The following is a 14,751-nucleotide window of genomic DNA, read 5'->3' on the forward strand; positions in this document are numbered from 1 at the left end:
ACAAACTCAGAAGTACAACTCTATTACCGTACTTATAAATTATGATTTATTTTCATTTTAATATATATCAGCAAGAGTGAGAATCTTCAAATTTTCTTGAGCTAAATTTATAAAAATTAAATTAAAAGCCGTTCATCTGACACAATGATCAAATTACCAGTATTATCAATCAATTCAATCATTTTTCTAAAAATTGGCTTGTATTAAAATTTTTTACTGGTTAAATTGGTACCAATTTATTTTAGAATAATAAGTTACTAAAAAAGCACATGATGAATAATAAAAAAATTCGACCATTAATTATTTATAAAATATCATGTGTAAAAAATTAATGTAGTTTATAATTAATTGAATGTGATTTGTATAAAACAATTGACTACTTAATAAACAAAATAAAAAAAGTGTTTTGCATTATCACGAATCAGAAACAGGTGTGAAATAGAAACTTTTTTATACAATTTTTGTGAAAAAATGGTGAATAGATAAGCACTTTGTGAATGAATGGGTACTTGAATATTAAATAAAATAATCATTAACATTAATTAATGATAAATAATTCTTATGTTGGATGCTGTCGAACCAAAACAAAATTGGATTATGTTTTAAAGTTTAAATTATAATTAAAAAGATACCGTTATCATACATAAATTTTCCTATTACTGCCACATATAAATCACTCAAAATTACAAATATTCAATGGGTATCGTTGAATCTGATCTTTATCAACGGTAGCGCTGTCAAAAACTTAAATGCATGTCGATAGTATTCAAATTTATAAAATTTTAAAATAATAAATTGTAACAACAAATATTTAATGAGAATAAATTGAGAGTGTATGATTAATGATTATTGATTAACTACTGTAACTAGTAGTTATGATCTACGATCAAATGATACATTTATAACGTAAGAGTTATTCAGCTGATAAAATTTAAATAATTTACACGCGTTCATAATTTTTCACGTGCAAATATATCAATTTATTTATTTTTATTGTTTTTTTTTTTTTTTTTTTATTAAAGTAAGAATGTTTTCAATCAATAATATATTTACACTTTCAAAATAGATAATAGAAAGAAAAAACAGAAATTAAGAAATTAATATTTAAATTTTTTCATTTAAAGATATTTTTCTTATCATGAACGCTGTAGATAATAAATTATCGTGATGAGGTAATGCAGTATTCGACACATCCTCTACATCCTTATAAAAAAAATGACTAAAATAATATATAAAAAAATCAATCTAAAAATCGTAATTAGACATATACTAATTAAATGCATTTTTAAATCCCAAATTAAAAAATAAATAAAATAAAAAAATGCATAAATGGGGATAACTGTGTTACCACGTGGACATTGCTGGAACAATGAATTGTACACCTTCTATGAAGGATATTAGATTACATATTATGTTACTTGATAAACGTAAGCACTTACCTAATAAATATTATTTACAAAAAACTAGTTTTTTGGTTTGGGTTCTATTTAAATTCACCCCCATCATGATTCCTTGATAAAAAATTCACAAACAAAATATACTATATTTTGTTAATCAACTTATTTATTCATTTTCTATAATTATGATTTATTATTAATGATATTTTTTTATCAATATCAATTTTTTTTCATTTTTTTTCAATATACTATTAAACATTGGTAAAGGGACTCAAGTATTTTGCAATTTTTTATCTGACTATCGTATCTATAGCTTTCTATGAATAAATCATGTAATTTATAAAAAGCTATTTCCTATCTAAATTATGGATAAGAAATTTTTAATTAAATATTGTTATATATTAGATCAGTAGTATAGTAAAGTCCATCCAATTTGTACACTGTAAAAAGAGCGGTGTTAAAAATGGACTTATTTTAACACCGTGCGGTGTTAAAATAAAATAACACCGGTGTAACTTTTCCGGTGTTAAAATACCGGTGTTAAATCGGTGTAAAACGGAGTAATACCAGTGTAAAAGAGGAGTAACCATTCTATTTAAAATATCAAGATTATAAAATCTATAAAACATAATAAAGTTTAGTTTTTAAATTAAAAAAATAAATAGAAAATATATTAAAGTAGTATTCATTACACTGGCCCACAAAAAAAAGTGGTCTGTACTTTTAACCAGACCTATCTTTATGTATTTTGACGCGCTAAATCCGAATCTGAAGTCAGTTTTGCCCGTACACCCTCAAAATTATGAGTAAAATGCAAAAAAAAAAATAAAAAAAAAAGCAAAAAATTGCGAAAAACTGCAGTCACAGCGATGAATAAATTTTTGTGAGCCCAGATCAAGTATGATTTTCATGTACGTCAATTCACTGAATCTAAATCTAAACGTTAAGTTGCCCCTTGATCCGTCAAAATTTGAAAAATATGAAAAAAATTTTTTGGATTCAGATTGACTATGATTTTTATGTACTTTGTTCCACTGAATTCGAATCTGAAGTTTTCTTGTCCTATTGACGTTTTAAAATTAAAAAAAAATCTCAAAAAATTAAAAAAATCGAGAAAATTGCAGTTTTAAATCCCGTGAAAAAATATTCTGATCAGGCTTGATATGAGCTAATATGGCCATATAAAAATTTTTGATATGTTCATATCTGGCCTGATATGATCTGATATGTCCATATTTAATTTTTGATATGTCCTGATATGGCCTGATATGAAAATTAGCCATATCAGGCCTGATCAAGCCCTGATATAACCTTATAAAGTTATATATACTTTGATAAACTTGAAAAAAAAATCCCCGATCAGGGTTAATATAACTTGATATGGATTCATATGGTCTGATATACTCATACCCTTACCAGCACATAAGTAATCTTATGTACTTATAAAGGCATACCCAAGTAAAAAAAACTATATATCATTCATATATGATTCATATCTAATTATATAGAAGCATATGTAATTCATTTATAATTATATAGATGTATATATAATATATAATTCATATAAAATTATATATGAATCATATAGAATTCTATATAATTTTTTTTTACCCCAGTGGGTATTTTGTGATTACCATAAAACATTCTCTTTTTCTATCTAAGAGTCTGTTACTCCAATGATTAACAATCTTCTAATATATAGTATTTTTCGGATGAAATAATAGGAACTTAAAAAAAAATTTAATTTCACAAAAATTATTAGTTTTGTCAAGTTCCAAAATTGTTAGCCAGGCCCTCCAGCAATATATAGTTCCATATACTAAACAAATAATTCCATCAAAATTTAAGCTTTCAATTCTGATTTTACCTCGATTATTTTTTTAATTTCAAAGAAATTATAAATTCTAAAGCAACGAAGTACCTTAACAATATATCGTAGAATCATTTTTGCGATTTCATGTATATATAGATAATTTTATAAATCTACATATAGATACCATTATTATATATAAATATTGACAGTTAATAATTAATAAATTAGATAAAAAATTTTGTTCACTACAAATCGATCATGTATACGATTTGTATTACTTGTAGTTATAATAAACTTTGTTCTCCAAGTAAGACTCTTAGGTAAACGGGTAGTGAATTAGTTTTTCAAGCGGTAGGTCCACGGTTCGATTCCCACTCACGCCGATTTTTTTTTTTCCTATAGAAATAATTATATATAATTATACCTAATTATACGTAATTCTATAGGGCCATTTTCCAGTTATAATTATGTAATATAATGATATATAATTTTTTTTACCGGGGCGGGTACATAGTCTGATATACTTATATCAAGGCATATATAGTCTGATATGGTCAATTTCCATATCAGGCCTGATATGGACGGTTTATATCAGGCCTGATATAGTCTGATCAGAAAATTTTTTCACGAGATATGAGAAAAAATCTATTAATCACGATTGCTAATGACTCAGGTGCATTTTAATGGATGAAATATGATCTTAGAATTGAAATATTCACAAAATTTTAAAATCTATAAAAAATGAAGTATAAGTAGAATGAAGAGAACGATGACTGCAGTTTTTCGCAATTTTTTGCCTTTTTGGGGGGGTTTTTTGCATTTTACTCATAATTTTGAGGGTGTGCGGGTAAAACTAACTTCAGATTCGGATTCAGCACGTCAAAATACATAAAGATAGGTAGGTCCGGTCAAAAGTACAGACTACTTTTTTTTGTAGGCCGGTGTAATTTTTATGATTTCTACTGAAATAAACAAAATTGTGCCTATAAAAGTTAAGAAAAAAATGTATGACATAAAAAAATATAAAAAGTCTATAAGTATCATCCAGAACAAATTTTAATTTCGGTTTGTAGTTATTTAAATTGTTACCTATGTAATACAGACTCTGTTCAAAAATTATACAATTTTACACCTACCATTTCAATAATTGATAGTTTTATGAATTAATGAATATACTGCCCAATAGTAGTAATTTAGTGAATAAAAGTATTCACAGAGTAAAATATCTTCAACATCAAAAAATATTTTAACACCGCTTTAACACCGGAAAAAATATTTACACCGGTAGCGGTGTTATTTTAACACCGCTTTCGGTGTTGGAATTTAACACCGCAAATTTTAACACCTACACCGCTTTGGACTTACCCCGGTTTTTTTTTACAGTGTAGCAGCCAGAGTGACATCGTGGGACATACATTCAATTCCCATCCACGACCACCAAAATTTTTTTTCAAAATTGACTTCTTAAAAAAACGTTCTACTGAAATTTGAATTAAGGAACTTAATGTGACTTATTTTAAAATAACCAAAAATTAATATCATACATATGAAGTATTAAAATAGGTTAATTTAAACTCTATATATAATAAAATTTTTTGCCACTTTCTCGTTAGTCAAAAGAAAATTTTATGGCAAAAATATTAAGTTACTATAAATAATCAATCCTGAAATTGAAATTATACATTTAATACCATAAATAGAAGTCATTGAACGAGAACAATGAGTTATTGTAATAGCTTGGAATCAATATTTATTAACCAGATTCAATTTGATCATGCGTTAAATTCATAATCGGTTCAAAATTATACTCAATACTCATTAATCTGAATTGAAATTTTCTTTAAAAAAAAAAAAAAAAAAAAAAAAACAAATTTCGAATTCACATAAACGGGAATTTTCACTATAATAAAAATAAAAAGCAACGTTTCTTTCATTCCTATTTTGTCTTGGAAGCAATCCCCAACACTATTCTTCTAATTTCCAACCGATTGTACAGTACTCACTACCAAATAACCATAAAAATAGTAACAATGATAGAAATAGCAACAGCGCTAGTAGTAGTAGTAATAATAATAACAATAATAATAATAGTAATAATAATGGTGAAGAGGATAAAGAGTAAAAGCCTTAGTGTAAAATTGTCTTGTAGTATTCGAGATGAAAATAATCACGATATAACATACACATCGATCTGAAAATCGGATTCTGCGCATAGAGGTTCAAATTTGCAGCTTCCAATCCCTTCCTTGTCTCTGGCAGCTTTAGCCCCCACATCAACTACCAGCATCCCTACAACCTACAACTTACAAGAGTAGTTCCATACCTTACTATACCTTTCGCGAACAACGGGATGATAAAGCGAGAGAGAGGAAAATAACGTGGTGGGTTAGCGTCGTCGCGACCGGGATACGAACCAACAGGTGATGCCAGAGACACTCCCTTGGACTTGTTTCTTTCTTAAACACCAACGTCACGGTTCCTGTCGTAGGCTAACAAAAGTCACGCGTGTTACTCATCATCGCATTTTACAATTCGAGTAACCTTCACTAAAATTATTTATTAGTTTCCGATTTTCGATCTTAAATATTAAATATTAAACATTAAATAATGTTTTGTGCTTAAATCTTATTTCATACAATTGAAAGTGGATTATTCGAACGTGAAACTCGTTTCTTTTAAGAAATGTGCCAAGTGAATTTAAAAGTGTCATTTATCGATATTAAAATTAATCCGTATTATTGTTGTCAATCATAGTAATTATAAATATTTAGAAAAGTAAATGAGTGAATTATTGTATTATATCAAAAATCTTAAAGATGAAATAGAAACTAAAGCGGTCGCTTTCAACAGAATCGATCCACGTGGGATTAGATCCTTGTTAGTTTGCCTGAAGGTACCGCGCTTTAGGTTCATATATTTGAAATATATGTATATGTATATGCATAAATATAAATATACTCGCATCGATAGAAGTATGGAAGTATAAAAGTATGTTACAGTTACACATATATTGATATTGATGTATGTGTAGGGATTTGTAACTAAAAAAGAGATAAAAAGTAGTAAAACTGGAGTCAAGTACTACGTAGCTTTTTATGAAATATTTCTTCTTTTTTTTGTTTTTTTTTTTTTATTACGAGCACGTCACGATTGCGCTTCCAGCAGTGAACGTGATATGATGAAGATGTGCATGAAGAGACGGCAAAATATTTATTTTTAATACTTCGCTTTTAGTTTTATATTTTTGACTGTTGTGATAATGATGACTTTTATAATTGTGTTTTTTTTTTAACTATTATTTTGTTTAGTTTTTATTCTTTTTTTGTTGTGCCTTATACTTATATATTTATTTTTATCTTTTAATTATCATGGTGCGCATAGAACACTGTTTGTGTGTATGCAATTATGGTAATTAGTGAGCTGTAATGCAAAATAAATGGAAGAAAAAAAGTAGCTGAGTTTTTTAGTTTCAGTTTGAGTTGCGAGTTTTTGAGAGGAAACTTTTTACTTTTTGTTGCAAGAAAAAAATTCGACTTTATTTTTTTTTTTTTTGGAAAAGTTTAAAGAGAATTTTATATTTGAACTCGGATCGATTGAATTTTTTTGACAGGTTAAAGTTAACATGTGACAGGCCTTAATTAGTTTTGTTTAACGGAAAAAACTGCTTATTCAGAATAAAAGGTAAATATGTTGGATGAAAATGGGATAACAAATTAGTTATATTCGAATAATTAATCGAGGAATTTTATTTTTTTTTCCCGGTGCTTTTATCTTCGAGCTTTGGTATGCGATAAAATAGAATTAGTTAATTAAAAATGTAGATATCAAAATGGAATAAGCTAATGGAAAGCGCACAAAAGAATGAACCACATAAAAGTTTATTAACTGTATAACCACATTGTAATTTTGGTTCTTGTTAAATTTAAAGGAAAATCGGAGCTAAACGCGAGTATCATTAAATCAAAATATGAGAATCGCTTCCAACCCCTGAGGAATTCGTTTTATAAACGATGGCAAGCAAGAAGCATACGAGGAGCCCATAATAAATTAACTACGGGATCAGGTCGCGAGGGTAAAAAGGTAAGTCGCTTTACGATCACGTAAAATTTTGTAATTATTTACCAATCATTTATTACGTTATTAAATCGATATCAAAGGGTAACTCTGGCAATTTTTTTGCTTTTCTAAAATTGAAAAAAAAAATTATCGTGAAATTTCGGAAACAATTGAAGTAATAAATCAATCAAAATTTATAACGAAAAATTTAAATTTTGAATAACCAATTTATTAGATGAAATTCTTAACCATAAATTTTTATCACTTTTAGGAATGTATTTTTAACTGAATAAACTCTAAAAGTATAAAATTCTCGAGTAACAATGTCATTTTAGCTTTTTAGGTAGATTTCTATAGAAATCTAACTATTGTAGCCAGTCTCATGTTGTAATTTTAAGAAAATTTTATCATAATATGTTTTATTTCATCGAGTAATGTCGAAAAATGGCATTGGCTCAAAAGTTTATATATGTATTTATGTGTGTATATATATATATATATATATATATATATATATATATATATATATATATATATATATATATATATATATTAGAGTGTTTCAAAAAAACACACTATTTTTTTTTTCGAAGAACATTGAAAATTTTTCAGAGTATCCCTAATTGAAGACATTGTGAAAATCTCAGCCCTTAATATTAATGTATAGAGGTGGCTGTAGTTAATTTTTTATTTCCATTTAAATAACATGGAAAAAAATTTTCAGGAAAGTATCCTAAAATTGTCATAAAAGTAATTTTTAACAATATTTTTTTTCTGAGTAATATCCACAATAATTTTCTAAAATCTAAATTTAATTTCGGATTGGTGTCATAAATTTATCATAAAATGTCCTCAATTGTGTCATGTTTAGGATCCTAAGCTTATGACAATTTTAGGACAAATTTTTTTTACACGGGAGTGATTTAAGTTGATTTTTCGTACTTATAAATAAATATTATCACTTTTTTAAACAGTTCGATGTTTGAGACCTGATAACTCCGAAATGGTTCTCAGTACGCATATATTCATTCGAACAATTTTTGTAGATCGTTAAATTTCCTACAAGAATATTTATCGATCATAGCTATAAAATGTTTTGTTGTTGACTAGCAAAATTCAAAAGTAAAAAAAATTTTTTTCCATGTTATTTAAATGGAAATAAAAAATTAACTACAGCCACCTCTATACATTAATATTAAGGGCTGAGATTTTCACAATGTCTTTAATTAGGGATACTCTGAAAAATTTTCAATGTTTTTCGAAAAAAAAATAGTGTGTTTTTTTGAAACACTCTAATATATATATATATATATATATATAGCATATATATATATATATATATATATATATATATATATATATATATATATATATAAATATATATATGTGATATATATATATACTAGCTGATACCCACCCGCTTCGCTGGGCATACAATAAAATTTTATGTTGTAACCTAGATGAAAAATATAAACAAAATGATTAATTTCAAAAGATAATTAATATAAATTTTGAATTAGAGAAAAGTGATTGTTTATGATAACCGGTGTTAGCGAGTATTAAATATATGAGAAAAGTATTTTATTATTAATAATCAATCAATCAATGGGTCAGTTAGTCAGTAAATCTGTCATTAGACAGATTTCCGCATCACCCATGACGTACTGTGTAGTGAGATGCGTTCCCATTATAATAATGTTATCCTAAACATTTAGTCTAGACCGGATAGGTCAAATGGTAGAGTAGCCGACATGTCACCGGAAGGTTCTGGGTTCGAATCCCTGTCCGAGCTATCTGAATTTTTTCTCGCATATTCTGTAAACTCTTATTAAGAAGGTCCTTCCTATTTCTTTCTCAATCTCTTCCTCCTCCAATTATTCTGTTACGTGAATGTTGGAACGATTCACGTAATAATTATCCGTAACTCCTATTCTTTTTCCGCTTCATAGTATTATTTAATTTTAAAAATGTCAATAATTTTTAATTTTAAAAAATGTTAATAATAAAAATACTTTTCTCATATATTTAATACTCGCTAACACCGGTCATCACAAACAATCACTTTTCTCTAATTCAAAATTTATATTCATTATCTTTTGAAATTAACCATTTTGTTTATATTTTTCATCTAGGTTACACCATAAAAATTTATTGTATTCCTATCGAAGCGGGCGGGTATCAGCTAGTTATTAATAAATTCATAACAAATTAAGTGGTATTAAAAAATATATTTATTATTACTCATTTTATTAGAAATTATCTTAAATCGACCGTTTTTTATAATAATTTAACGATATCGTTGTAAAATTTTAGAGAAGACGCATCAGACACAATTTACCATTTTAATTTTAATCATTAAAATCAGTATAATCATTTAACAATATCAACTTGATAATATTTATGTTTAATTTATCTGTGTTATGATATAATCGAGTTCATCCTTCATGATTATTCCAATACATATAAGTTATTTCAGTTATTAATGATTTAGCTATTCTTTCTTAAAAACGTATGATTATGAATTCCTACTGTCCCAACAGTCAATCGATAAAATTTAAAATCAATCATTTTGACAGTTATTATAGCAACGGTAACCATGATAACGGTAACCATGGTAACGGCAACCATGGTAACGGTAACCATGGCAACGGTAACCACAGCAACGGTAACCATAGCAACGGTAACCATGGCAACGATAACCATGACAATGGTAACCATGGCAAAGGTTGATTAGCGTGGGTGGTTGTAGGGGGGTTGAGTTCGATAATTTACGGGTGCCACTGATGGTTTCTTAGATTAGAGGGTCAAAATGATATTTCTGCTCCCAAAAAGAGAGAGATATGGGAAGGGGAAAGATTATAGGGCACGGAGGGAGGAGAAGAATGAGAGGGAGGGAGGGAGGGCATATGTGATGGTAGACGAAAAATTCATTTTGGCTAGGAATTGCGTAAAATCCGTTCTTAGTGAGCGTCTACATCACGAATGGAGTAACTATGCTAAATTTCAAGTCAATCGGGCGAATAGTTTCGGAGATCTCGTGATGAGTGAGTGGTATTTCGCTTATATATATATAGATATATATATATGTATATATGTGATATAACGCGCAATGTCAGCAGGATTGCGCCTACAGTTCTCAACCGATCTTTATAAAATTTTGTGGGCTTATTCTGTGGATCAATACCAAGATCAAGTTCGAAAATGAGCAAAATCGGCCGGTTAGTTTAAGAGTTGTGGGTGTTTGAAAATTTTTTTCATTTTCAAAAAATTTTGAATTTTGTTTTTTTTATGAAAATAATCTTCTAGATATAAAAGGTAGATAAAATCTATCAAATTTATCTTAAACTTCATTTAATTACATTCAATTTAAACTATTATTTGTCTAGTTTTGATGATTTTTTTTATTAATTCCCTGAATTAAAAAATTTTTCAATTAACGTATTTCAGCCCTTTTTCTTTAAGTAATTTTTAAACCGTAAAATATAGCTTTAATTTAACAAATTTATGTTAAAATTCACATAATTTTCTTCAATTTGAGCTATTATTCGTCATCTTTTGATACTTTTTTCAATTTATTTCGGTGTTTGGAAAATTTAAAAAAAAATCAAAAATAAATTAATTTTTAGCTTTTATCATCAAATTACTTTTATCTGTTACAAATCCTATTTTTTAGGTAGATATCTTTGAATATCTATTTGCTGTAGCCGGTCTCATATTACTATTTGCAAAAATATATTAAAAAATAAATTTTAGGACATTATTGCCTTTTAATAATGTGTTTTTTTCAATATTCAAACAAGAAATCTACCTATCCATGTCGGGTATGGCCGAGTGGCGTTTTTTTTTTTTACAAACATAACTCTTCAAGCAATTAAACACCAATAAACTTATCTAAAAATTACGACTTCTTTATCATGCATGTGATTTATTTTTTTTTGACATTAACTACTTATTATTTTTAATTGTTGTGTAAGTTGAAACACCTATCTAAAAAATAGGATATTTTCAACTATTAAAATTTTCGTTAAATTAATACACAGATTTATTCTGTATATTTTTCAGTAGATATATTTCATATAAAAAGAGAAATTTTTATACAATGGATGCTATATTTTTTGGTTTCAATGTCCTTATTGAGTAAAAAAAATTTTTGAAAAAATAATAATTGATATTTTCAACTGTCGTAGTTTTTTCATTTCCGGTGAAAACTGATTTATAAATGGAACTACACAATCAAACATAAGCACATAAGTGTATAAACGTGTCGGCGGAACCAAATCAAGCTGTACTTCAATAAATTGTCGATTGGTTTTTTAGGAGATTTTTTGAAGAAAACTCATCGTTTCAGAGTTATTGATGTATTAAACATAAATCAGATCGCACTTTTAACGAATGCTATCGATCGAAATTAAAAAAAAAAAGTGAAAGAGAATAATTCGTGTGTGAAATATAGCACGAATGAATAAAATAAATAACTCACTTTCGAGCTCAAAGATAAAGAAAAATTCCAGTACTGGTCCCCAGGGTTAAAAGTTTTTTAGATTTATTTTCATTGATTTCTAAACTAGAAATAATTTAAAAAAGAAATATCAATAGACTGCAGTACTGAGAAAATCAAACATTTTTGCAAGTAATTACGTTACTTATTTCATTTATTTCGACCGATGTAACATAAGATATGTCATTTTTACTGAATTAAATTATGAAATTACTTGTTTAGATACTCATTATTTCAGTGTAATTTTAATTTAGTTCGTGTTAAATTACTTGTAACAAGCTTTCCTTTTTTAACTCAATAAAAAGTTTTACGACAATTTTAAACACAATCGAAAAACTTTTAGATTAAAAACAGTAAAAATTAAAAATTAAAGAAAAAATTTACGGTAAATAAAAAAAGGAATTTATTGTTTCAAGAATTAATTTAATACTTTTTTCACTTAAAATTTTGTCTTTTGACCGAAAATAAACAAAAGCTTAAAATAGCTGAAAGTAGCAAAATTTTCTTTTCTCAAGTACTTTTAAAGACCAGAATAAGTGAAGTCTGGCTTCAGCTTTGAAGTAACAAAGTTTTTTCCCTGAATTAAAAACAAAGCTTTCAAGAAATAACGAATCATTTTTAGAAAATAATTTCTATTTTTCGACAGAAACTCTTTGATTATTTTTATTAACTCTTCAAACAAATATTTTTATCTAATGACTTTAAATGAACCCGCTGTCTAGTAAGTATCCAAGATCTATGGAAATATATAGTTATATTGACGGCGTAATTTATGGAAGTACTCTCCTTAATTTGAAAAGCATGATGTTGTCTGGTTAATGTCACCGTAGCTACGATAATTGCTAATTAGTATTGTCTCTAGCACGTAGATATGAAATTGACATTTGCAATTAAATAATTATATATAACAGGCATTAATTAATTAATAACTCAATTACTTGTATTGAGTAATAGATCTTTGATTAAAATATTTAATTTAAAATATTTTGTAATTTTTTCAGTAAAAATATCTACTACTTGTTATTTGTATCATATGCAGCCTATAAGTATTTTGCTAACCTAATTTCCGTTTTCCGGTCGTTAAAAAAACATTTCAAGCATTTATCCATCCGCTTTACTCTAAAATAAACATAAAAAAATAACAAGCTAAAATCATTTATAAACTTCATTAAATGCCCAATTAATCCGGAAAACCAACTCTTAATCAACTCCAAATGAATTTTCCTATACAATGTATTTCTCTCTCAAATCCCCTCGAATGAAGCACTCAATAATCATTGAACAGTTTCAATAGATATGCATTTATTTATTTATTCAAAACTAGACGACCCGGTGAACTTCGTATCATCTACATATATTTGTGAAAAGTATAGTCAAAACTTGATAGAAAATTTTTATTTACATTAAATGTAACATATTTATACACTTAATTAATTTAAAGCTTTCTGATGGACTACATTTTTTTATCTTTTCTTGCGGTGCGTAAATATATAAAGATGGTGGTTTTCCGACTCACGAACACGCGAAGTATAATTTCCCATGTACGAAAAACGGAAACTCCGATTTGATTCCCACATTTGATTAACTTCGACAACCTAAGTCAGGTCGCCTTCTCCTTGGTATTTTGAAACAATAACAATAAAAAATTTCTTGCGCACTGACAAATTGATGATAGATTTTATTAATTGGCTTGAAATTAATTTATTTCTTTTAACAACTAACTGACACTTTTTTTTATTTCTGAAAACAAAACAGACCAAAAAGATCGGACCTCACTTCACAGCTAGGAACGGACCCAAAGAGATCGGACCTCATTACTCAGCTCAGAACATTGTGTATTGGAAAACTAAATTGTCGTTTTTAGTATTTTCTGTTGTTTATTATTTATGTTTTTCACCGTTTAAACCTTCCCTGAACTTAAAAAATTTCCTGTTTCTCTTGAGATTTTATCAAATTTTATATCTGTAGGAACTGATATTTGAAGAATATGAATTTTTTGACAATTAATACCCCCGCACTCTTATGTGAGGGAGGAATTTCATAAGATCCTATTCGAGATGATTTCTACATTATAAATAAAAGATTCTTACAAAACTTCGAGTCTATAGGAACTATTGTTTGGAAATTATAGTTTTTCATTGCTGACGTCCCCGCAATCCCTTTTGGGGTTAGAATTTGATAAAATCCATTCTTAGCTGAACTTAAAATTATACACGAAGATTCCTACCAAATTTAGAGTCTGTAGAAAGTTACAGTTTGGAGATAGAAATTTAACATTCTAACACCCATCCCCGCAATCTTTATTGGGGGTGGGTTGCTGTAAAATCCGCTCTTAAAACATTTCCGCACCACATATGGAAGACTCCAACTAAATTTGCCGTCTGTAGGATCTATAGTTTGAAAATTAAAAATTTTCATTGTTAATATCTGCCCCCGCAACCCCCTGTGAAGTGAGCTATCGTGAAATTCGTCCATAGATTATTTCTATATCCCTTACAGAAGATTCCTACCAAATTTGGGGTCTATAAGATCCATAGTTTAAAGACGGGAATTATTCATTGTTAACGCCCTCGCAATTCTCTTTAGGGGAGGATTTTTTGAAAATTTTTTTACATACAAACCTTCTCCTGAAAATTCTGAAGACAGCAAAAAAAAATTAGCCCAATCAGTCCAGCCGTTCTCAAGTGATGCGTGGACATACATGCGGCATTTTATTTTTATTTATATAGAAGTTCCATAGCATTAAATATTTAGCTTTAATGTTTCTTTCACTGAGTAATTATGAAAATTTTGAGCGCCGGATGATTAAAATGTTGCTGAATTAAGAAATCCTTACAGTACCAAAATTGAAAAACTCACCCATAGTAAATCGATAAACAAGTTAAATTTTAAAAATTAAATACGACAGCAATGTATAATTCTCACTTCAAAAAAAAGTTTTTGATTCGGTCGCATTAAATTGGCTACTCTGCCTTTTTTATTTACAC

The 14,751-nt window shown here is 27.7% G+C and overlaps 1 protein-coding gene across 4 annotated transcripts in view; it reads left to right on the top strand.

The window, feature by feature from the left end:
* The first annotated feature begins 5,483 nt into the window (after positions 1–5,483).
* Positions 5,484–14,751, top strand: part of LOC123258819 — a 46,769-nt gene continuing 37,501 nt past the window's right edge. The window contains exons 1-3 of one of the 4 annotated variants that reach the window (XM_044719050.1): positions 5,484–6,198; positions 6,678–6,891; positions 7,139–7,290. The gene's annotated coding sequence lies outside the window, so the exon portion shown is untranslated. The remainder of the gene's footprint in view (positions 6,199–6,677; positions 6,892–7,138; positions 7,291–14,751) is intronic. The other 3 variants (XM_044719053.1, XM_044719054.1, XM_044719051.1) reach the window with 3 other exon arrangements.

The sequence above is a fragment of the Cotesia glomerata genome, linkage group LG2 (genome assembly GCF_020080835.1).
Source record: "Cotesia glomerata isolate CgM1 linkage group LG2, MPM_Cglom_v2.3, whole genome shotgun sequence".
NCBI lineage: Eukaryota > Metazoa > Arthropoda > Insecta > Hymenoptera > Braconidae > Cotesia > Cotesia glomerata.